General features: G+C 25.9%; 1 protein-coding gene across 1 annotated transcript in view; it reads right to left on the bottom strand.

The window, feature by feature from the left end:
• The window catches only part of LOC109596057 (storkhead-box protein 2), a 152,486-nt gene that overhangs the window by 103,800 nt on the left and 21,053 nt on the right, over positions 1-27,633 (bottom strand). The window contains exon 2 of the mRNA XM_049966653.1: positions 14,615-14,652. The gene's annotated coding sequence lies outside the window, so the exon portion shown is untranslated. The remainder of the gene's footprint in view (positions 1-14,614; positions 14,653-27,633) is intronic.

Here is a 27,633-nt window from a genome sequence, read left to right as displayed (position 1 = left end):
AAGTACTTACATAAACATATTTAAAACACATATAAATGTAAAATATAAATTGTATTCGATATTTAATATTTTTATATTTTTTTCTTCCCATGCTTTTCTGTATTCATAAAAAATATTAATCACAACAATTAATAACATTTTGCTTAAGGAGAAATTAATTTTATTTAGAAATTACATCTAAATTAAAAATTAATTTATACAATTAAATTATTATATATGTTAGTTTGACATTAAAAGTATAGTAGTGTGATAGTTTAAGATTTCTTGAATTAACAAAATGTGTGGTCATATGACAATAAACACAATTAATTATTATTATTATTAATGAATAATAATAACTCAATGGAGTTGTTCTACATATACTTATATTTAACCAAAAAAATTATACCATTTCCATTGCACACCCATTACAGGCTATGATAAATGTTAACTCCTGAGTCTAAAACAGATCCTATTTTGAAACTATAATTAAAGACATAAATAAGACATTATAAAAGAACTGTATAATTATCTACTAACAATTGTGCCTTTGAATTGTAAATTCGTCGAATGACGACAGAAGTAATTTTTAATTATTTCAAAAACGCCAATGATAGAAAGCCACTTTTTGATATATTAATCAAAACCAGATCCTGCTTTCGAACAATAATTGGAGCCATAAATCCACAAAAAGAATCTCTAAAAAGAAACATAATTACCTGTTTACATTTAGAACAATTGACCATTTGAATTCTGAGTACGACAAATCTCGAAAAGAAGAAATTCAGACGTTGCACTTTGTTTATGGCATATAAATTTCAGTTAATTATGTGGATGTCCATTCAAGTGTACAGTTAGAATTACGTATATCGCTTCCTTTCATATCCCAGATAAACGAACGATAATGACGGTCGTCGAAAGAAGAAGACACAATCGCCCTCGCCTGAGATAGCTCTATCGATCTTATGTTCTTATATGCGTTCTGATAGAAAACAAAGCAAAAGTATGTGTGGAACTTTTTAGCGGTATGTTCACATAACATTTATTTTATCCGTTTGCCAGACATAAATTGTAAAAGTTTCATTTAGGAGTTTTCTATTGTAACTTTCAGGACAATTTTTCATTTTTGGGTGCTGCAGAATTTCAAGTCAATAAACAATTTTAAACTTGTTACAATGTGATTTTCATTTTTGTTTTTCTTTTTCTACATCTTTAGTTTACTTGTTACAACAAGAAATGTAAAAAGTTTATCGTAATTGGGCTAAAAATCGTTTTAAGGATAAAAATCGTTTCCGTCAAATTTTTATTAATCCTTAACATACATGTAAAAAAGTATAAATTATTATTATCCTCACATTTTCACATCAACTGTTTTATTACATACTTTCGCTACATACCGATTGGAAAGCCTTTGATCCTACTGAATTTTGAGAGAGACATTATACATGATAGAGACAATAAATGACTTCCACTATGAAGCAAATTTGCAAACTTTTACTGTCTCTGTCATACATAATGTCTCTCTCAAAATTCAAAAAGGTTTTCGATTGGTATATGTGAGTTTCAGTTAGAAGAATCTTTTGGTATTTTTCATGTTTTATGAGAATTGCATATCAACATTTTTTAAAACTGTTATATTGTGGTTTAATTTTTCTTTTTCTTATTCTTCATCCTTAATTTACTTACTAATAAATCATTTTAGGAATAGAATTGTTACCTTCCAATTTTTAATTAAATTTTCTTAACCTGTAATATACATGTGAAAAAGTATAAATTTTTATTATAAGTGGAAATAAAATAAATAATAATAATTTACTTTAACCCTTTTTTGGGTATAAATTGTAGAAGTTTCATTTAGAAGAAATATTTAGTATTTCTTATTAGTTTTATAAAAATATAATTTTAGATAATTTCAGCATATTTTAAAATTGTTACTCCTTAAAATAAGTAATATAAAGAATTTATTATGGTAGGTCTAATAAATCATTATAGGAATAAAATCGTTACTTTATTTATTTATTCAGTTCAATTTTCAAAATACTATATATGTCATTATTATATTCGAAAATAAAAGTTTGTATGTTTGTGATCATCATACCTTCATATCAACCAATTTATTTTTACTTTAGTCATGCATTAATTGTAAAAGTTTTATTTAAAAGAAACGTTTAGTATTTTTTATTAGTTTTATGAAAATATATAATTTCAGATAAACAGACAAATTTAAAATTGTTACTTGTGGCTTTCATTTATTTTCTTTTTCTTCATACTTAATTTAAGTCTAATAAATCATTTAAGAATAGAATAATTACTTTCAAATATTCAATTCAATTTTCATAAATCTGCGTATGTTACCATATACTCGTGAAAAAGGGTAAATTATTATTATATTCGAAAATAAAAATGTTTATGTTTTTTGAATTACCACATCTTCATATCAATCAATTTATTTTATCCTTTTGCCAGGTATAAATTGTAAAAGTTTTATTTAAAAGAAACTTTTAGAATATTTTAGCAGTTTTATGAAAATATAATTTGAGATAGACATTTTTAAAATTGTTACTTGTGGTTTTCATTTATTTTCTTTGTCTTCATACTTAATTTACTCGTTATAATAAGAAAGAATTTATTATGGTAAGTCTAATAAAACATTTTAAGTATAGAGTCATTACATTAAAATTTTGAATTCAATTTTCTTAAAACTGTCTGTTACTATACACTCGTGAAATATATAATTATTATTATATTTGGGAATAAAAGTATGTATGTTTTATCCTTTGGTCAGACATAAATTGTAAAAGTTTTATTAAAAAAAATTTTTAGTATTTTTATAAATTTTATGAAAATAGAATTTCAGATGGCATTCATCTAATTACTCATTTTGGGAATAGATTTTTAAAACAGATACAATGTAGGAGATAAAGTGTATAGACTGGAATAAAATTATTTTGGCAAATGCACAATTCTGTACTATAATACCGTCCATTAATCGTAATAATGTATAATCTAGTGAGAACCCATCAAATGATGGGCTTTAAAGGGATTGGCAACCCTATAAAATCTAAACAACCGCATATTCTCATCTTTGGTGGCACCATAAGCTTATTATGCCGTCGCCAAATTCCCCATTTATCTCCCTCGTAAATGCAGCTGAAAATGAGACTCGACAACAAGACTATGCATAAATTTGCTTTAAGTTCCACATAAACTACAAAAAAAAAATGGTTGAATCGAGGAGAAAATATTGATTAAACAAAAATTAAAACGTTAAATTTCTAATGGCACGTTCGGCCACGTAATAAATCAATATTACTCAAAAAACCATGAGCCTAAATAAATTTAAATATCTACAATTACATCTGAACACGCCAAAAATATTAATTTACGTGGGAAGAACCACACACGCCAATAACATCACAGAATGTTATTTATGCATTAATAAATCAATCGTTTTTGTTAATATTAATCCGGCGTTATCTGAGCCTCATAAACGGGCAATTACATTGTGTTAAAATCAGAGCCGATTGATCAAGGCATAAATATTAAATCTGGCATGTTAATTACGTTCGAGAACCAGAAATCACAAAGATAGGGATCTTCTCTTCACACCTGTATCAGGAAACGGCCAAACAAAAGTTATTTATTCATTTCGGCTTTCGCATATTCCTGCATGTTCGTATTGGTAATTATTCATGGTGTATAGAAAAATGTTTATTTATGTGTGTGTGTTAGGTTGTGAGAGTAAATTGGATTGTGTGTCGTATACCGGTAATTAATCGTTCCGAGGCGTAAAGATATTTTCTAACCGATAGCAAAATAAACAAATTCCTTTTTTTACATATTTACATAATTACAATTTTAACTGAAAAATTCTTGTAAGATATCACAATTTAAATGTTAAGTTAGAATATAGAAGTTGTTAAAATGATAATCAAATAAAATATTTCAGTTTTTCTCAGCATCTGTTAAATTAAATAAATAAAAAATATATTTAAAAAACAAATTTTTTAGAATTAAAATTTTCCTTATAAATTAAAAATATATTGATTAATTTAATTGGATGAATGAAATTATTTAAAAATAATTATTATTATTTCATTTGAAATTATAAAGCAATTAAATATTTAATATCAAGTGATTTAAATTAAAAGTAATTGTTCTGCTTTAACTAAAATTAACAAATTAATAAATATATTATAATAATATTTTTATAATAATATTTTATATTTAATAAAAAAATTAAACAAATACATTATAATTTATATATTTTTTTAGTATTATGCAGTGTGAGCCATTTCACAGTGGGACATTCTATAAAATTTGGATATTTTTCGTATATTAACTTTTTTTTTTCGTTGTGAAAAAATGTTACGTTTTTTAGCCTAAACTCAAAATCTTCAGGGTAATTTTTAGACATGAAAATTGAAGAAATCGTATTAACAATTTTTTTCTAGAAAATCTAACTACACCATTAGATTAAGCACCCCCTGAAATGGGTATATACCAAATTTTCTAAAAAATATGCATATTCATAATTCTGTGTAAAAATTAAAAATCATATTTTATTATGATTTTTTTTATAAAGTAATCTGTCAAGTAGAATATTCCAATATTCTTAAAAATTAGATAATTACTGTTATTTTTGACCATTTACTCCATAGATTACTTGATAAAATAAATTCATAAAAAAAATATGATTTTTAAATTTTCTACAGAATTATAAATATACATTTTTTTAGAAAATTTGGCATATACCCTGTAGGTTTGTGTTTTAGGCTAAAAAACATGAAATTTTGTCTATAAGTATATATTTTAATGCTTTAAATTGAAAAACCAATTTTCATAATTTAATTTAATTTTATCTTAAAATTAACGAAAGATATAAATTCTCAATTAAACTTATCGAATAATTCAAATTTATTTTTAAAATCACGAAAAGAATTAATTAAAAGTGATAGATAAATGACCAACTGTGCTTTACTCAATATTTGAATATCATCCTTAATGATCCTGTAATAAAAATTCAGAAATACATATGTATGTATTTCATTTTTTGTAATTGTAGATTGGTGACCTATAAAAAGCATGTTGATTTTTCTTAACCTACTTGATAAAAATCATAAAAACAATATGATTTTAATTTCTTCACAGTATTATAAATATGCATATTTTTTATATATACCCATGTCAAAGGGTGCGTAATCTACATTTTCTAGAAAAAGTTGTTATTATGATTTCTTCAATTTTCATTCCTAAAATATTACCCTGCAGGCTTTCGTTTTGCGCTAAAAAACTATAAGTATATTAAAAATTCATGAACAAATATTTTTATACATTAAGATCAGAAAATATTTTCAAAATTAGAAATAAACATTAAATTAAATAAAAAGATAATAATTTGTTTAATAAAACGAGTTTCTTAATTTATAGAAATAATTTACATATTGGGTTTAGATTTTTCGGTCTTATTTTAAGTATTAAATATTTTTATAATTGATAGATAATTGAATAATTTAATTAATTAATATTTTTTCAAACAAATTGTTCAGTTTATCAAAGTAACTTAATATTTTTATGCTTTCATAATAAAAAATAAAATCTACAATTTTATTTATTATTGTATCATCAGAGTGTGAATTATTTATTTTATTCTTTTACTTCATATCACATCAGAAAATATTCTTTTGAACTTTCAGAACTGTTAACTTTTCTAGTCTAGTTTAGTTTTCTTTCAGCCAACAAAAATTGAGTTGATCTAAGGAAACTTTTCCATTACTAACTATATATAAACGGAATTAACGTTGGAAAAGTCATAATCGAGTTATACACTTCCAGAAACTCCCTACGACCAGAAAAGTTTCCCCGTCTATCTCAATAATCTATCACAGTTGGTCTCTAAATCTATTTATAAATTTTTATTTTCACTTATGCCAAATATTCTGTTCTGCTTGTTAATAGTTGGAACACTTAATAGCACTTAACAATTTCATAACAGACGTTGGCAATCATCTATAATCAGAACTCGGAAGTACATAAATATTTACAGTTTGTATTGCTGGAGATTGGCGATCTATAAAAAGCACATTGGTTTCTTACTTTAAATATGAAGACTTGTCTTAAAACTGGTTTTGCTTAAGAATTATATAAATTCTAAATTAGTGTTAAGAGGCAATTCAAATATATCTTAAAATCAAGTTTATTCAAAGTCAAAGTATAATTGACCAAAATTTTATAATCAACTTTTAGAAGTAACACTGCATTTTTATATTCAAGTAAAAATATTTTTGTTAAAAGTGTTTTTGTCCTTAATACTAAATATCACCAAGAAGACTCATTCAAAGTCAAAGTTGAATGTCCAACAAAGCTTTGTTCAAATTTGAAAAATTATCTATCTAAATATAAATAATAACGTAAATATTAAATTTGGTAAAGATATAAAAAATACATTTTTCTTAATTTAATTTAAAATAAAGTGATTAAACATCATTTTGTTCTTAACATTAACGAAGATGTAAATTCTAAGTTAGAGTTGACAATTACATTTTTTCTTAAAAATCACTAAAAAGAGCTCATCCTATGTGAAAGCGGAATAAACGACGGATTTTTGTTCGAATATTGAAAGTTATTTATAATTGGACAATAAACTTTAAATAAAATTCGGAAATACATATGTAAAATAACATTTTGTATAATTGTAGATTGATGATCTAAGAAAAGCAAGTGAAATTTTACTTAATATAATTTAAAATACGATGATTTAACATGGTTTTATTCTTAATATTAACGAAAAATGTAAATTCTAAATTAAAGAATATTTTTCTTAAAAACCACTTAAAAATATCTAATATCGAATATGGAGAGTTATCTAAAATTGGACACTAAATTTTAAACAAAGTTCAGTACATATGTAAAATTATAATGTGTGTAATTTATAAAATAGTGATCTACGAAATGTACGTTGGATTTAACTTAATTTAATATAAAATACAGTAATTAAACATAGTTTTGTTCTTAATATTAATTAAAGATATAAATTCTAAATTAGACTTAACAAACAACATAATTTTTTCTTAAAAATTAAACTTTAAACAAAATTCGGAAGTACATATGTAAAATTACATTTTGTGTCATTAAAGATCTATGAAAAGCACGCTGGATTTTACTTAATTTATTTTAAAATATTTTTATTAAATTACAGTTAACATACAATTCAAACTTATAACATAACTTTGGAATACTAATATATAAATTTCAAAAGGGAGTCAACAAACTGTTCAGATTAACTATCAACAAAAATTTCGTTTAAATTAACTGTGGAATGCACTATACCACAGAACTTTATTCAGATAAAAATAAATTTGTTAGTCCACTTTCGTGGATTAGAAATTGGAGCCATATTGCGAGGAACTCATCGTACCCCTAACACAATTAAGCCACAACACCCGTGACAATTGAATCACTGAGAACCTTATAAAAATGCTAAGCAAACATTTCCACCGATTCAGCCCCTCAGCTGATTGAGTGAACGCATCTCGTGTAAAACGGTAACGAAAGCGGAAAGTTGAAATACGCAGGCAGACATCACGCAATGCACCGAGAGAGAAACGGAGAGAGGAATTAGGGAAGATGGATTGAAAAATGCTCCCCAGTCGAAGCGGTTGCATCTGGATGCGGGACGAATACAGATTGCCTGCAGGAACAACAGTGGCGTAACTACGTAGTTTCCTTTGATGTTAAATTAATTTTAAAAATAATAATTATTATTACTATATACTAATAGAGCTAGACGCAAATTGTAAATTAGTACTGATTATAATTAACCTTTATTCAAATCTTTATTTATTCAAAATGGAGTGACATATGAAATTAGGTTTCAACATCAGTTCATATTTTAATAAAACATAAACAAATTTCTACAATCTGTATATTATGATGTTTATGGTGGTTTCTATATTTAGAACCATTTCTGCTCTTCAAATGTTATTGAAATAAATTAACCAACATCCGATTCACATCACATCTTAATAAATATCCGAGACTATTTTTGGTTATTAATTTAAATAAATTTACATAATTATTACAGATCTGTTACTACCACGTCTACTAATTTGATATACGTTGGTTTTGGTTGATCGTTTTTGTATTGTGCAACCCCACATTTTAATAAAAACAATTTGGTTCAACTTTGTTATCTAGCTTTCTGATCTTGTCGAAGTAATAGTTCATAATTTAAATGAAGTGCTCGGAATGAGACATTTTCATCAATTATGAATTCGTGTTGTAAGCATAACTAGAACTTTCCAAATATCGATAAGAACCATAAAATTTTAATAATTCCCTTTTATCTACGATGAAATTCCGCATTTACGACTTTACTAGGTAAGATAATTATAGATTACTCGATCGTTATTTGTCTAGTAAAAGTTAAACGTTACTGGTAGGTATGTAAATTTTTTCAACTTTCCTCATTTTACCATACAGGGAGTGAAGAAAATTAAATTTAATTTTAGTTTCTTTAACAAGGTTAATGCCAATAATTTCTTTTATTTACCAATTATGTCTAATAAAAGAGAGTCTTACGACACGAACGGCGGCCTTCCAACCAGAGACGTTGTTGTCTTAATTACGTTTGTTGATGTCTCCTGTTAATTATATTTTTTGTAATTAATTGATGTTTGCTTGAACTTTAAAGACCCACAGATTTTACTCATTTAACAGGTGTATTGCATAACATTTGTTAATAAAAAATAATATTAAAAGAATTATTGATTTTGAAACTTTCATTTTTAATCATTGTATTGGATGTAACAATTTTTTTTAAACTTGTGTGTGTTTTATTTATTTATTTGATTTCATAATTTAAATATTGAACATCATAAATACAAACAATTTTATTTGTATTAATAACAGTTTTAGAACGAGTAGAATTTGAAAAAATTCTTCATTTATTAATCCAACTTAACTTAAGTTATTTGTTGCAAATCTGAAATGTTTTCAAAATAGATTCTTTATCAAATTTAAACATATATAAATTATTTTCCATAATAACTCGAAATGTTACACAATTACACATACTTTTTTGAAAGTAAGTCTCTTATATTACGGTATTTCGAGATAATATGTGTGTTTTTATATACCAAATGGAAATCAGAATTCTGCTAACTTTTAAAGTATCGGATAAAATCAAGCTTTTCAATATAAAAGAAACATGTATTAAAAGTTCTAAGAAATCTAAAGTAGACTCATTTATATACATATTTTTTAAATTATTTAATAAATATAATATATAAAATATATAACTTTTTTTCCAATACTAAATTTATTGGAACACCAAGGGCGGTGCTTGTCATATCTCTTAAATTAATTTTTAATTGCAATTTTAATAATTAATTATAATTTATAAAGGACTTAGGTTAAGTTAAATATTTCTTACAATTTTGCTCTTGATGATTTTTATCTACCTACAAAATATTTTCTAAAAGTCTTTAATAATATATGAAAACGTAAAAAAATTTTCTTATTGTAAATTGTAAAATGAAATTAAAGCTTAAAATTTAATAATATGATTAAATTAATAAAATCTGTTAGTTTTCAGATGTTACATTAGTAATACAAGTAAGCTAAATCATATCTCAGTTTATGTATTTGAAAAGTTTTTTGATTATTATTATTTCAAGGGTGATTCTCAAAATGTACACATTATTAGACTTTCCATCATCAGTAAAATTATTACAAGAATTTTGGACTTCACGTATATTGCAATAGAAGTAACTTGAAATAACTCACCTAACATATTCATTAAAAGTTCATGAAGAACAGAACCGCATTAATTTAACATTTTTATACAAATTGTATCTTGATTAAAACTATGTTTGTAATTTAATTTGAAAATAATATTTTATTTCTTGTTTCCCTGGATCTTTGATATTTTCAAAGGCCCACAATAAATAATAAAAATAATATAGCTATACCACGTCCTATACGTAAACTCAATGGTTTTTAAATTATGGACATAAATTCTTCTCAAAAATGTTGTCACATAACTAAAATATCAGTAAAGCACTATTTTGACGGTCGTAAGTTTACTTTTGGCATACACGTTAAGCAAGGATTATGATCAAGGGGCCATTAATAGTATTTCCAAATTTTATACAGGGTGTTCATTATTTACATATAATTTTGTGTATATTAAAGTGTCAATAACTTTGTTATTTTCAATGTAATATCATGTATGTTTTAGCATAATTAAATTGAATATTAAAAGCCTTTCGATTGATATAACCATCATGTATACATAAAATAAATATTAACAAACATTTTATAAAAAATGGAAAAATAACGCTCATATTACAAGAAACATTTTTTGCCCAAGTAAATGTTAATTTTCAAAATCCAAAATAGTAATACAAGTAATTTAAATTATATCTCTGTCTTCAAAGTTTAAAAAATTTAGTTATTATTACAATATTATACAACAATGAGAATTTTAATTCTACTTCATTTTTATTGTATACGGTACATAATATGTTATTATAAAGTATTGAGACTCAAACCAATTAATAAATAAATTGTTTGTGTATTTAAGTCTGTAATTTCAAAACTATTAAGAATTACATAACACAGTTTCAGCTTTCCTCTTGTTAAAACAGTGTATGCATAATGTTTGATAGTAAAAAGATCTATTAAAGCTATTAATTACTACTTTAACCGCTTTATACTAAATCTAAAAATTCCGTTTGCTTAAATTCTTGAACGCACCAGTGGTCATGAATTCTCTCCGGGTGTAAGGTAATTGTTAAAATCTCTTGCTAATTAATGGACAATCTGTGTATTAGGTTTTTATAGTTCCACTTTCTCTTAAATGTAAAACAATCGGTGGATTAACATATGAAATTCAAAGATACAATAATTTTAGATTTGCCTTTGATAACATAATGCTTTGTTAAACCCAAACTAAAATGAAAAGACAATTAAAACAAAAGGCAACATTCTTAGGAAAGTTTGTCGTGATGTTCTCATCGTAAATTTATCTAAATTTATTCTTCTGAAACGAATTTTACAAATGAAAGTAAAATTGACGGAATTCGGATTATACCGTATTATATATACAGAGAGTCCCAAAGTGACAGTTGTCTCCTTAAATTTCCGAGATAATATGTGCATGTAACATTTTAATTTCAAATGGTAACTATAGTTCAGTTCGTCTTAAAAATGTCAAAAGAAATTATGTAAATATACATTCATGGTATTCAAATTTCAGAATATAAAAAGTGTGAGATAATAAATTATTTTCAACTTAGACATAATATAATAATAACTGAATTTATCTTTAAAATATCGAAAAAAACTTCAGAAATGCATATTCAATTTAAAATTTGCTGAAGTTCTAAAAACTTAGCATAAATAATAATTTGTCAAACAAATAATCAATGATTAAGACACGTTAATATTCTTTTCCACAAATAACACATTTGGTAGTCAAACTTCAAAAATATAAATTTGGGATATAATTAATTATGTTTATCTAAAATATAATTAATGGTATTGCCTATGAAAAAAATTAGTTAACTATGGAAAAAACGACAATATTCAATATCTATAATTTATCATAAATATCATTATATTGTATTTAACATAAGTTAATATAATTTTTATTTGGAATAAAAAATGCAAACACTGTTCCATAATCCAAAGATTCTTGTTTTCAATAAAGAATATCTAATATCTCATTAAAATTTAATTAATTTCGAGTTTTTTAATATTGTTGTTTATAAAATCTGGTGGTTTTATATATACTAAAGTGTCAAACTCATGTGAAATACGTTATTAATTATTAAAGAACTATTAGTAGTTAAGATATGTTAATAATACATTCGCTAAATATCATATTTGTTAGATTTATTAAACAGTCACATATGAAAAATATATTTCATGTTTCATAAACCACAATATTGAATATTTCGAAATTTTCAAGAAATTTAAAACTTTAAATAAAGAAAATTCATTTTGTTACAAATTATGGTTTTTGAAAAATTTGATTTTTTTCGATATTTTACAAATTAAATTCTACTCATTTGGAATTTAAAAATTATCTCGGAATATCATCTAAATGTCTAATAAATTTGAATTTAATGAATAGAGTTCATTATAAAAAAAGAGGGCAATAGCAAACAAATATCAATGGTCAAGGTATGCTAATCCTACTTTTGTCAAGTTTCACATTTGTTAGCTTTAACATCATCAGTCATATATGGAAAATACTATTTTCTATATATTTCGTAAACAATAATATTAAATATCTCCAAATGTATGAATAATACCATTAATAATTAATTAACTAATTCGATAAAGACAATTTAATACATCACGAAATGATATATTTTTATGATTTCCATTTGTCAAATGTCACTTTTCGAAGATATTTCAGAGATATTAAAATGCAGTTTGGGGCAATCAATGTTAAAAAAAAATCTGCTCTAAACAAATAAGTCAGTTTTTCGCTCTATGGTTTTAAAAACTCGTAAAAACCAAAATAAAATAATAATTACGAGAAAAATAACAAATAATTGAACAGTTATTGCTGTTATTATGGAATAATGAGTATATTACTTGTTTTAATTTCTCACTTGGATTAATACCAGACCAGACCGGAAAAACGATAATTTATAACAAAGAATCACAAAGTGTAAAATACTTTCTTGTTGAATGACTTTCTTTGTTTAACACTATTTGTATCATTATGTTAAAAAGTGCATCGTTTTCATCTGTAACGCTGCATTAACGCTATAATGTCAATAATTTCACATGACATTAAGCCAATCAGTTGTAATGTTGTTCAGCATACATTATCATACATTTTTGACTAATTTATACCGACATACCCAATAAACTATTTAGTTTATCGCCTACGATTTTGTATTGTATGAATCAAAAACTTAAGTAGCTGTTTAAATTAACCAAATTATATGGCGCATAACTGTATTTGTTATTCGAAAGTGTCGTTCCGTGTCATTGTTCTGCAAGAATCGGATCGGATACAGGTGCGACATTTTCCTAAATCAATTTTCCTACGTTCCGTTCACACGTGCCGTGCAAATTTATTTATAGAAACAATAACTTTACGCGCAGCATCTAATTGACTCGTAAAACTGTTATAACCGCGTTTAAATCATCGCAACCATCCTTATGACACATTTCAGCGGAACACTTCATTATTCAAACTGCGGCATTTTCAGTTTGTTGATGAACTTTAACGATGAGATGAAAGTGCATTTAGGATTTGATTTATGGCCGGCTCACTCTCCCCGACTTGCACCTAAGGTTGTTCTTAACATTTTCCTCCGGGGAGAGGAAGAAATTGTTAAATTATTAATAAAAACGTGCGGCACTACGAAACAGGTGCGCCGATGGCATTTCGTTTCAGAGAGGCTGAAACTTTCTGAATTTTAATCATTCATGCGTTATGTTTTATATATACGTGGTGTGTTTTTACTTGTTGAATTTTATACGATTATTGTGCACAAAAAGTGGATGTTGCCTTTTTGCCCGTTGCAGCACATTGATGGCCATCATCAGTTCATGGGTTGTATAAATTTAATAGGCGACTTCCGTTGCGTTTTACATGTTTTCGAGACTTTTTGAAAGGTATGTTTTGTTGTTTCACCGTGGCCTGTCATAATTATTATTTCAGTTGGCAATTCTATGTTAATTGTTTCCCTGAAGCTGTAATGCAAATAAATAATGAATGGAATAAGTCTTGCGGTCTCACACAATGAAAATAAATATAAATGATGAAGATCTCGAGACAAACATGTATAAATCAATTAGAAACGCAAAGGCGACTGTGTCTCTAGGGAAAATATTTACATTAATATGTTGACGGATGGAAACGCTTAAATTAATGAGAATAACTTAATTTGCAATGCATCCCATTATAAGTGTACAATAACTGTTTTATTATATTTCTTTCGGCTTTCAAATCAATTGTGGTTTCGTATTTAATTGGCTGCAATTAAATTCCTAGGTAGTTTCTTTTATTTTTTTATTATTAATAATTTTATCAAATAAACGTTCTTAAAAAATACTGGGTCACTTTTTTGGATTTTCAAATAAAATAATGAGATTAGAAGTAGATATAGGTGGGTTAATCTAATTTAGTAAATGAGTCTAATCAATAAATTAACAAGTTTCTCTTGAACAAAAGCGATTCGTGTAATTGTGTCTGGTTTGTAAGCTGATAGGTAAAAAATGGCTAAGAACGAATTATAACTTCACGTTCTGTAATGAAAGCGGTCGTAAATTATATTGATATCGGTAGCTAATATTGAAATTTAATTGAACTACTCGATAACCACCTACACCCTCTGTTGAAAAAGTCGTAAAATTTATGGATATTGTGAGAGGCTTTATGTTAGTTGTTGGTATAAGAAAATAATTTGAATTGTTATCGGAAATTACTGGGTTAATTTGCATTTTGCGAGATAACTTGTGTAGTCGTTGAGCCCACATGTAAAATTCAATATGTGCACATACACACAGGTGGAATACCAGTAATGATTTAGTTTAAATGCTAACTACAAACTTGGACTTGGCTTATTGCTCTCAATTAACATTTTATTGGAATTTACTGACTTACCTATTGTACTGAGAACTGAAAACATGAATCCAGTGTTCCTGTAACAAAATCAAATACTAGATTAACTAAAGTACTCGAAGTTTGCAAATCAACATATACTGATGGTCAGAGAAATAGCTCTGGCTTATTAGACCATCATCGAATCTAATTTGTGCCTCTGATTTATGTATTCCCAGACCAGATAAAGAAATCCTGACTTGTAATAAGTGCGCAGAGATCATTTTTTTATATATATTTGATACTATATACTGTGACAGCTTCTGAAATATCTACTGAGTTGTAGTAGTTGTAGTTGTAGATGTCGAAAAAATATAATAACACTTTTAATTACAGTGGTATATAAGGTTTTGAAGCAACGAAACAGTGTTTGTAAAGTATTTTGGTGCACTAAATTCGTGGTAAATTTATTTACAAATAAATGAAATTTCAAAAGTGAGAGTTTGAACATTGTTTTGTATTTCTCTGGATCAATTTCGCGAATTAGAGTCCAGTAATAATTTCCCAACACATTTTTGAGCTTCTTCTTGTTCATCATTCATCGCACTCAGTTTTGTGGGAAAAAATTCATATGTGAATGTAAAAAATGCATTTTGAGTGACATCCGTGCACCTAATTTACAATAACTTTTCAATAATTCAGTAACAATTTGTCTGTAGTTATCACTTTTCTTGTTCTCAAAAAACCATCTACGATGATTTTAAAAGATTGCCAGGCTGCAAATACTTTCTCCAATAAACATTTTGAAAAATAACCATTATTAAATAACTTTTTGTGCTGAGGATCACCAAATATGCTTTCCTTAATTTTAGTATACGAAATTTTAGGAATAACTGCTAACAAATGTGCATTTTTATCCAAAGCCTTGACAAAATTTTTGAAAAGACCTAGTTTTAAATACAGTGGTGGAAGTAAGCGTCATTTGTATCAGCTAATGGTTTATTTGAAATGCTTTGTTTTCCAGGAGAATATACTCTGTTATTGTGCGATACAAAAAGAACTAGACCTGATAGCACAATTTTGCCTGTAAATTTCAATTCTACACCTAAACCACTTAAAGAACATACTCCTTTATTCCTGTTATTTCTAGACCAGTGTTATTTATTTACTTTTATGTTTCTTTACATCAATAATATGAACTATATATCTCAAACATATATATCTAATCTATATCTAAAATATAATTTAAATTTTGTTTAGATTTAATTTAAGATATAAATATACATATATGATAAATTTTAAGATATATAGAAAATAATATTTTTCACAGTTATATCCTAGACATTTTGATATACACTGGTTGGCAGAGAAATAACAGACATTACTATTTATTGTTAATTAGGTAAGGCACACCTTTAATTAAATGCAATCAAAATATTTTATAATTTATTTAAAATAATTACACTATATTATTTCTAAGATTAATAATTTTGTTCCTAAATCAAAATAGTTAATACTTAAATTAAATTGTTTATATTATACTTATAACTGCTTGTAAAAGGTGAGGCGTAATAAATTCCACAATTAATTATTCAGTTAATAACCACAATTCTTCTAAATTTGATGCTTTTAATCGAGGTTACATGTAATCCAACAAGTTTTTTTTATTAGGATGACAAACAATGTATTTTTTATGATCTAGTTCTATTGAACATGGATTCATCAATTCATACATCATACAACTTTTAGACTTGTTTGAATATTCTCTTTTGATACCAATGGCTTCTCCACAAAAATTTATTCTTGCAAGTTTTGTTCACTCAGTCGACGTCTGATTGTTGTACTAGATACACTGATATTGTAGGTCTCAATTAATTCATTTTTGACCTATCTAGAGGACAAGAAATGATGTCGTCTACTGATCTTTCCTACTTGTCTGTTAATAAAAATTGTTTTTATTTGTTAGGACATTTTCCTATTGTATTTTCGATTGAATGTGTCATCATATTTGTTAATAAGCGTTGTAAACCATTTTTAGGAAATATCAATAACAGCAATATTTAGACTTTGATGTTTCGTGTTAATTATAATTTTTCACGTCTCCGGAGAACAGTTGTTTCATTCGTCTCATTGAATGTGAATCTATTTAATAAAATCATATTAAGAATAAATTTTGATTATTAAAAGTATTGTTAAATAACGTCACAAAATGCAAATATATATGTGTGCTTGTTTTTGGCCAACCAAATCAGACAGTGTACACTTATAAAGTTATACCTCCGTTGTTTTTAAGGAGTATAAAAATACATAATTAAGTATACAATATTGAAATATATTTTTTATCCCGAAGGCCAAAATTTGCATTAAATAAAGTGAATAAATAACAAATATTTTATAAAATGGTTAATTTTAAATTTTGTGCTATTACTCTGGCCAACACCAAGTTCACCTGTCCTTCACAGAAGCTTAAGTCATCAAATGCATTGTGTCAGTATTTCCTAATAACGGTAATTGATCATTACATTGACCCTGACCCCAGACTAGAAAATAACATTTCATTTTTTTAATGTGACTACTAGTATTTCGGAAATATCTAAGATAATAGACTTTTGTTAGATTTCAAAAAAGTGTAATCATTTATTTTTATATGACGAATAACTTTCTTCTTGCTCCAAAAAAATATTAATTGCAATTATAATATTTATAATTTTTTACTTCAAATGGACATCATAATTAATTTTACTTTTAAAGTGTCAAGAAAAATCAAGCTTTCCAAAGATATACATAATCAGTGATATATTAAGTTACTTTTAGCTAAAATTAAAAGACTAAATATAAAAAATAAGTATTATTAATCACTGTTAATTTTTTGAAATCTAAATATGAAATATATGAGATAATATTATTATTTATAACTTATGGTAGAAATTCTCGTAACGGACAAAATGAACTCTTCCAAGATTTTAACAAAACTGAAGCACGTTGTGACTCTTAATTAATATATTGGGTCACAAAATTCACACTGCTAGAAAGCACAATTGTGTTTCTTTTAACAATTAGTCCAACATTCCGTTTCAATACCTGAATTAAGTAAGCAAACAAAGCCGTCAACACGAACGTTTAATTTAAATACTAGATCAATACCGAGATTAATTAACTGGTTCGTATAAAGCTGTTTTCTTCAATTAAAGTAAATTCCAGTGGCATTGTGCAATATGATAATTAAGTGGTGTGAATGAGTGAAGTAGGAAAAGATGTTGCGAGTGGAGAAGTGAAAAGACGTTATGTATTTCACTATCGAGACAATAGCATGGTTCGATTGGGTTTTGACTTCAATGCACTTTTTTATTATTGTGGAACGTGGAAATTATTATTAGTTGGTTTAACAGTGAATTATGGCGCTCTCTTTAAATAATTAATAAATAAATTTCTTTTGTACATTATTAGGTGGAAAGAGGTTTTAAAGCTTCTCAGACACAAAAAAAGTATTGAGTGACCTGAATTCCGAAAGCAAATATATGTTATTTATTTAAAATAAACTTATGTTGTGTTTTAGTCTATTCTAAATTAAAAGAAAGTGACTTTCCTCATTCGGATATAGACATCAAAATGTAAATTTGTCAGAAAATGAATTATTAGAACTGAATTACACAAATATTATTACATACAAAAAAAACGTCAAAACTCAAAATTTTTGAGAATAAATTGGTTTAAATAGAAGCTATTTAATAAATTCGAAATTTATCTGTTTCATATATTTTTTTTTTGTAATTATGAGCCATTAGTGATAGTGTATTTGATAAAAATGTCAAAATATTCTTTAAAAATATTCAAAGTAACCTAATAAATATTTGTACATTATAAAAATATGTATAAGTATGAGCAAAGAATTTTTCCATTAAGAAATAAAAAGGATTAAATGATTTTGGAGTGTTCCCTTCACTCCATAAGAATATAGTGCCTAATAAATTTTCTGCCACAAATACAGTTTATGTAGTTATGACCCATAAGTTCTAATATATTTGACAAAAATGTTAAAGTATTCTTTAAACCTAATAAATATTTGTACATTAAAAAATGTGTATAAGCAAATAATTTTTCTATCAAGAAGTAAAGAAGCTTAAATGATTGTAGTGTTTAATATATAGCAATAATATGTGTAATAGTGTTTTAATAAAAAACCATACAATATAGAAAAAGATTTGGGTAAACAGAAGATATTTAATAAAGTCGAAATATTTTTTATAGTATATTTGATAAAAATGTCAAAATACACTCGAACTTCGGTAACTCGAACAATGATATGTCAGAAAAAAATCGAGTTATCAAGTAAAAATTACACACAATTTTCACCTTGGACTGAAACAATTTACTTTGAATTGTCAAAACTTGGAGTTATCAAAATTTGAGTGTATTCTATAAAAATATTTAAAGTATACTATAAAATTGTGGGTTACTATAAAGAAATAAAAAATTATTTTACTATCTCTTTATCTCCTTTAATCTACAGTACAACAATGATCAAACATAATTCTTTAAAAAACACCACGACACCAATGATGCATTGTTATGGTATATTTAATAAAAATATTTAAAGAAACTTAATAAATATCGTACACACACACTCGTACAAGAATTTTTCTACAATCATGAAATAAAAAAGTTGAAATGAAAATAAGTTTAATTATCCTACAATATGTTTTAATTATTTACTAATTTAATAGATTACAGAAGAATGTTTAATAACATAAAACAATAAACCGTCACTTATTAATAAAAGTTAAAATTTTCACAATAATAATTTTTTACCATAAATGTTTAATACAAGTCAATAAAATTTTGATTTATTTTAATAAGCTACTGTAGTTACTTTCAGTGTTTATGTACAATAACAATTCGAATATCCTATAAAAAATTAATTGACAATAGATAAATAAAAATAAATCATGGTTAATGGCTCACAATTTCCTTCTGCTTACAAATTATGAACATATATGCAAAATTTATTCAATATATTAAATAATGTGTCTGATTTAGTAATCAAGGTTCCTACACCCAAATTTCATTCGGCAAACAATACGTAATCAATTATAATAATTAACCACTTAAAAATATATCTAACCTGAATATTTCACAAACGCCTCAATCTAACTGGTTTGAATAGCTCTTGTTTTTGTACCGAACAATTTACATAACTTTATTACAGATGTAGCCAATGAGTCTTCGATATTCTAGACTCGTATCCACATATGTCGGTTAGAAGAACGGTACTATTAATTAATTAAGATTATGAGTGCTCCGAATCTCACGAAGCAGACTCGTTTATAAATACAACAATGCACGGAACAGCCTTGCGATATGGGTTAGTGTGTAAATATTGGTAAACATTGTAATTGGCAGTTTTTTGGATTATCCACAGACAATTAGTGAGTATGGTGAACAATAGCTGTTGTTAAAAATGTTAACACTAATACAACCTCAGTGATTAATTAACACTATTTACCATAGATATTAAATGCAATTGTGTTTGCACTCTATTGTACTTTGCTATAATTCGTGTTATTTGATTATGTAAAGTAGGAAACTGTGGTGTATCAAAGAATTGTAATATTTAAAATGGTCCCACAGAAAGATAATGTAAAACTTTTGGAATGGTTATAATAAAGAACAACTCTCTATGAGTCTTGGTATACAATTTAACAAAGGTGTCACGTCTTTTATTATGTTTTCTTCAGTTTTTATTACCGCATCATCACAGTGTATATGATTGCTATTTTATTATTATGTACTTTCTTTCAATGTTAACCTACAAATAACTAAAACTTTGCTATTTTCATACGCGACAGGTAACATTGAAACAAATTATCTAGGTTGCAACTAAAATAATTACAGGAGTTCACCTTACTAATTTCAATGCAAATGTTAATGAAAAAAATGATTTCAGTACTTGAATAATTAAAATGTGCCGGAAATTTTTAATTGCATCAATACCGTTTTATGTTTTTTTTATGTGTTAAAGCACTTTTATATTAATACTTCATAACAAGTTCACTTCGATAGCATCAAGGAAGCTGAATCATTGATTTACGTGACGACACATAACTTACCTTAATCCTTTTTCATTTAAATGGCATATTTTATAGTTAGACAAGTTTTTTAACATTTCATTGACATTATTAATTAAATTAAAACGTATATTATATTTAATAAAACCAGTAGTTAATTAAGGATTTTAACTTATGTTTATGGTATTAAAGAAGATATATACAAGGACTAATAAAATGTAATTGTTGACTACGTGACTTATTAAAGTACAAAGATGCATTAAATAAATACATAAATAAACAGATCAACAGATAAATAATATACATGAGTATAAACAACAATCCCATTGTAAAAAATTGGTATTTACTAATTGGTATCATATTGCTGTTAATATAAAACCGATTTTATGTGCTTATCAAATCAAATGGAGTCGAAGCATTTAAATAAATTTCGTAGTTTACTGTAGTAATTTTCTGAAGATAGTCATTCAGTTTTAAAACTGACTGGCAATTAAATTGTTATTCAGGTTAGTTAGAAAAATAGCAATGATTTTATTATTTTGAACTTTTGACAAAGATAGTCCAATAATCTTTTTTTCTATCATAATCTAATTAAAACCCTTTTCATCAATGAAGAGAGTTTAAATAGAAATTATACAAAAAATTAAAACTAAAATTTTTAATTTCACATTTCACACATTTGTATGTGTAAAAAAAAAAATAAATTTCAATTAGGTCACAAATATAATAAAAAAATTGTTTAAATTGAAATTATTCAATAAAATTAAAATTAAATATTTAACTAACGCCTATTTCATTTTTAAATTTTATGTCTTCTTTAAGTAAATATACTTAATCATTTGGAAGATATACTTTAAAAATAAAGTAGTTAATGATTAAATGAATCAGTTAGGTTTTAATTGCTAAACATATTTTTTTTGTGCAATTTGTGTCACTTTATTAACAAATAATTTAAATCATCTAGTAATAATATTTAAAGCGTCTGATTCGTCTTCTCATTAATATTTTAGGTTATAAATACAATAATAACAAAACTCTTTGTCGACAAATTTTGTTTAAAAAGTTGTTGTTCAAATTGAATTTATTTAATAAAATTAAATATTTTAAATTTCATGTCTTCCTTTATATAATATGTTTAATCAAATGGTATGTTTTGTAGAAAGTAGTTTATATTAAAATTTAATAAAATTAAAACTACAATTATATATTATATACATTTGACTATAATCATTTTTTTGTATATAAAAAAATTAGATTAGAAAAATTTGAACCATATATTTTAATTTTAAATTTTCTTAAGTCTTCCTTAAGTAAATATTTTTATATATATATAAAAAATCATATTCTATTTACAAGCAAAGACTTATTGTGTCACTTTATTAACAAATATAAATTAAAATTCTTATATTAAAAAAAAACCCGTTTCATCAAATTTTGTTTAAAATAGTAAGATTAAAAATAAAATTTTAAATTTGACTAATTTGTGAGGACACTGTATTTAAAAATATATTTGTAACTAACATTCAAATTTCATGTCTTTTTAATTATTACAAATATATTTGATATTTTTCATTAGGAAACATAATTTTAAAATAAAATAACAAAAGTTTAAAAGCAGTTACATATTAATTGCTCAAGATTTATTTTCTGTTTCTTAGTAAGTATTTTATTTTTAAAATAATTGGAATGTATTTATGTGCAGTCTGTGTCACTTTATATGGAATTAAAAATTTAAATTACCTAATTATAATACTCAAAGCTTGTGGTTCTTCTTCCCATTAATATTCTAGGTCATAAATATAACATCATTTTATCAGTATTACCTTAGTTAAACGATATAATAAAATTAACCTTGTCAAAACGGTAAAATCATGTTAATAAAAGAACGGTATACTAATGATCAATTATTCAAATGCAAAACGCAAAACATGTTATTTAATTTGCCTACAACCACTAAAATTAATACAGCAGTACTGTAGTACATACACATCATTATGGTGTTTGTAGGTCGTTCTTATTACGCGGAATCCACGAAAAAGTCGAGGTAAAATCGACTTCCGAAACAAAATAAGTTGTGCGAGCACTTTCGACAATACAATAACATTTTAACACTCCACGTGTGGACCGAAATTAACCGGCTTTTTCTGATAGATTCATCTACTCCGATGTTGGTGGCACTCTCGCCGGATTCGTTACGAGAGTAGTAACAAGGCGGGTCGTCAGAAGGTCGATTACTGGATCAAATTTCAGGCGCGAGCATGATTAATTATTGTCGCACGATTATTTTGTGTACAGGAAATTAAGAAAGTAGACGATGGTCGGACGGACGAAACGCAGCGGGTCTTTTGATTTCAATGGTTTTATCTGGAGGGTATTTTTGTTGCCCGTCACACAGACACACACGCTTTCTTTTAGTTAATTGATGAATTTTTGCAATGCGTATTTTCAGTTATTTGTAGAACACATTTTCCGGTCTTAAAGTACCAAGAAGAAGTTATATTAATTAGTGGGCTAATAAATTTCATTAATTTTTTCTTCTCATCAGTAAACCAAGTAAAAATTTACTAAAATAATATATCACTTGACTTATGATTTCTCCTGAATCCGTAAAGATGTGAGAGAAGGTCCTTCAAACGCGTCCCACAGTGCTGTCCTATCTGGTACCCATCCAGTATCAATTAACCAGATAATAAAATATAGTAAACAATAACATTGTTTTAGAGGATAGATCGCCCAAACTAGTGATAAAGAACTCTAATATGTAGTACTAGGTACCTGTCCCTAATCACATCAGGTAAAAAAATAAAAAAAACCTCGACTAATGATGTTTTCCTTGAATCTGTAAAAGTTTAGTTAGTAGAACTCTCATAGTACTTTGGTATGCGACACCAGGTATCTATCTGTAAGAATATTTGTTAACTACGTAAAAAATTTGTCATTAATTTCATTTTAGAGAATCAGTGAACTAATGTATATTCTTCGACTCAGAGTTCCTCAGACTAGTCCCACAATATTGTTGTATGAGGTGATTTCTCTCAACCTGAATAAGTTTAGTAAGTATGTCTCTCAACCAAGTCCCACAATATTGTAATATCCACTACCAAGTATCTATCCCTAACATCAGTTAAAAAAAATATAGCTATTTATATTATTTTAGAGTATCGGAGAATTAATGCCTATTCTTCTACTTGTAATTTTTTCCTTCAATCTGTAAATATTTAGTGATCAGAGCCTTCAAACTAGTACCATAGTATTGAGACATGCGGTACCAGATACCTATTCGTAACAATATCAGTTAAACTGGCAAAAATTATAGTAATTATTATTATTTTAAGTGTAGTTATTCATATTATTTTAGAAAATTAGAGAAGTAATATTTATTACTCTACTTGTAATATTTTCCTTGAATCTGTAAAAGTTTAGTGATTAGATCATTCAACTAGTCCCATAATATCGATACAAACGGTACCTATATCTATTCATAACAATATCAATTAACCTGGCAAAAATTATATTTATTAATATCGTTTTAAATAATCAAAAAAATAATTTCTATGTCACTACTTGTGATATTTTCCTGTAAAGGTTTGGTGGATAGGTCCTTCAGACTAGCCCCACTGTACGGTTAAATATCTATCCGTAACAAACATTAGTTAACCATATAAAAAAGTATAGTTATTAATATCATTTCAGGAAATCAGAGAAATAATGTATATTTCTCTACTGGTAATGTTTTACTTGAATCTGTAAAGGTTTAGTGATTAGGTCCTTCAAACTAGTCTCATAATATTGAGGCAAGCGGTACCAGATATCTATTCATAACATTATCAGTTAACCTGGCAAAAATTTTAGTTAATATCATTTTAAAGAATCAAAGAAAGAATTTTTATGTCTTTACTTCCGATATTTTCCATGAATCTGTGAAGGTTTGTTTGGTGGATAGATACCTCAGAATAGTCCCACTGAACGGATTAATATCTATCCGTAACAACATGATTATTAATATCATTTTAAATAATAAAAGAACTAATGTCTATGCCTCTCCTTAGTTAACAATGTAACTGTAAAAGAATGTAATTATTAATATTATTTTAGAAAATCAGGGAGAGAGAGAGAGAGGGAAAGAGTCTATTACTCAATTTGTAATGTTTTCCTTGAATCTAGAAAAGTTTAGTGATTAGGTTCTTCAAACTAGTCCCATAATATTGAGTAATGAGGTATTAGATATCTATTCGTAATAATATCAGTTAACTATGTAAAAAAGAGTAGTAACATTATTTTAAATAATCAGAGAAACAATGACTTTTGTGATGTTTTCCCTGGATCTCAGAGTTATAAAGCTTAAGTATTATAACTATGGGCGCCTGTGCGTGAACTAACATACATCCCTAATCTTATTCATTCTCGAAGTAAAATTGAATCCCTCAGACCAGACTACGTGCAATGGTACCATATATCTGTAACTACATATTCCCCCTCTAGAAAAAAAGAGTAATTTTTTTCTTCTCATCAATTAATCTGTTAAAAAATTATAGTTATTAAAATTATTATTAGTGGATTAAAGATTAATTTTAAATTCAAATTAAATTCGACGAGTGATGTAGATTTCCAAAACAAAAGTTCCAACCGATGTCTGACTCGAAGACTCAGCAGTATTATTATAATTATCTTCAAATGAAATTACCTGAGAAATTTCTCTGTATATCTCAAACATATGCTCAATCCACACGCATAAAAATGCCTCGCCGCAAATATAATAATAAATTAAAAATATGTCAACCTTCCGTTAGTTATCTGTGTTATGAAATTATAATCAGTTCATTAACTGACATTTATGCATTTTGCAAAGACATAATTTTCTACAATATTACCGTATAATTTTCCACTTGACACACACTTTCAATAACGCGTGATTCAGTCACATTTTGCCAAGAAATCAATCACTTTTTATAATGGTAATGTGAGTTAATTAATTTCTTTCGTTTCCAGTTTGGAACGTGTCATGCACCGTTTGCTTAAGCCAGTGCCAATGACTGTGTAAAGTCAGGAATAGGAAACTGATATCTTAAAATTTAATAGTATAATTCAGTATGGCACCGTAGGTATCTATTATGTACATAGACAATAACATCCTGAAAATCGGCCGCTCCGATTACTCAATCCTCATTTCCTTGACGTGATACAATACGGACTATACAATTGAATTTCTTCCCATTAGATGTAACAATCGAATAGGAGGTTATCACTTTAATTAGGTGTCGATACAATCCAAACGCTGAAACTAGGCTACGACTATATGAAGAACTAGAATGCTAATTAAGGAAAATAATAAAATATAGAAATTCCATGGTGAGATCCATATTGAGTGCCAGATTATATTTGATTTGTTTAATGGATGCTGCAACCACAAATTAACATAAATATAATAAAAACTTGATGATACCTTTTACAATTTGTTCATTGTATTTAAATGTTTAAAATAAACTAACTTAACTGTTTAATGCAATATTCAAATAATTTATTTTACAATTTATATAAATATTTAAGCATATCTAATTTACTTTTAACTATTTTGGATATACCAATACTAGAGATGAGTGCTATTTCCTCCTTACGATGACAGAAAACGTAGTTAAACCCACCTCAAAGTAATTTTTGATCACACGTTGTAACAAAGAATAAAAGAATTGTCTCAACATTCAATTTAATTATAATACAAAAAATTTAATTACATTTATTCGACCGTTCGTAAATTCCGTAGTGGCTGTAATAAATTATTAAGTAGCCAATAATTCTGAGACATTTTGTATATTCATTAAACGTTATCTCGTAAAATATGGGTGAAATTTCCTCGCAACAAGACATATAATTACAAATATCCACGCAAACAATAAATCGAACGGTTTTTATTTTATTTCTTGCATAATTGGTAGAAGTATACAAATTACGTTTAATTAATTCATTATCGTGATGTATATTAAAAAAATTATCTTAACGTTTATAAATTATATACAATTTTTAATATGTTAAAAAGATTAATGAACACACTGTTGGATATTAATCAAAGCATTATAAATTCTGCGGTTTATAAAATTAACAAGAACAAGGTCAACAAAACATAATCACTTTTATGAAATTATTTTTTGATGATTTTCTAATGTCTGAAAACATATGAAATCTTCATTAGCATTTTGACTGTTATTGATGTTTATAAATTAACCAGTTTAATCATTTTGACCTTTATTGAAGATGCTCATCTTCGTAATGATTGAAAATCAATTTAATGAATAAATAAAAACTGTGAACGAAATTAGTACTGATTTTCGTTACATTATAAGTACAAATTTAAAAATATTGACAAATGTAATTAATTTCTTTCTAACGTTTCTTTAATACATTTTTAATTTATTTACTTAAGATAAACACAAAAATTACAAATGTAATTATACTTCAAATCTAAAAAATCCAAGAAATACTGTTAAATACTATTTTTTTAGTTTAAATTGTGATTCATATTATTTAATTAATTAAATTGAAAATTATTCAGACAAGAATTGTTCTAAATTTTTAGTTCTATTGCTAATGGATTAATTTAAATAAATAAATCGTACAATTAAATAAAAATTAGGACGAACTTTTTGAGATGTCAAAAATAAAAATATAAAAATTTAGTCAAAATGAAATTTTAAATAATTTTTTTAATAAACTAACCTTTAAATAACCAAATTTTTATATTAATATTATTGTTACCGACTATTCAAAATTACTAAACTTGATAACGTGTAAAAAATCTTCAAAATAATTTTAAAAATTTGATCAATTTTCCATCATTGAGTAATAATGAACTGAACATTTTTAGTATGAAAGGGATGTAAACGATCTAAAACTTAAGCAACCCAAACATAAATGTTTAAAAAATAAAATACTACAAAATTGTCAAAATAATAATAATTTTATGTAAACTATAACATACATGTTTTCTAATATTTTAATATTTTGAAATCTGTAATAATGGAT

This window comes from Aethina tumida, chromosome 4 (genome assembly GCF_024364675.1).
Source record: "Aethina tumida isolate Nest 87 chromosome 4, icAetTumi1.1, whole genome shotgun sequence".
Classification (NCBI taxonomy): Eukaryota; Metazoa; Arthropoda; class Insecta; order Coleoptera; family Nitidulidae; genus Aethina; species Aethina tumida.
This window is presented reverse-complemented; position numbering and strand designations above follow the sequence as displayed.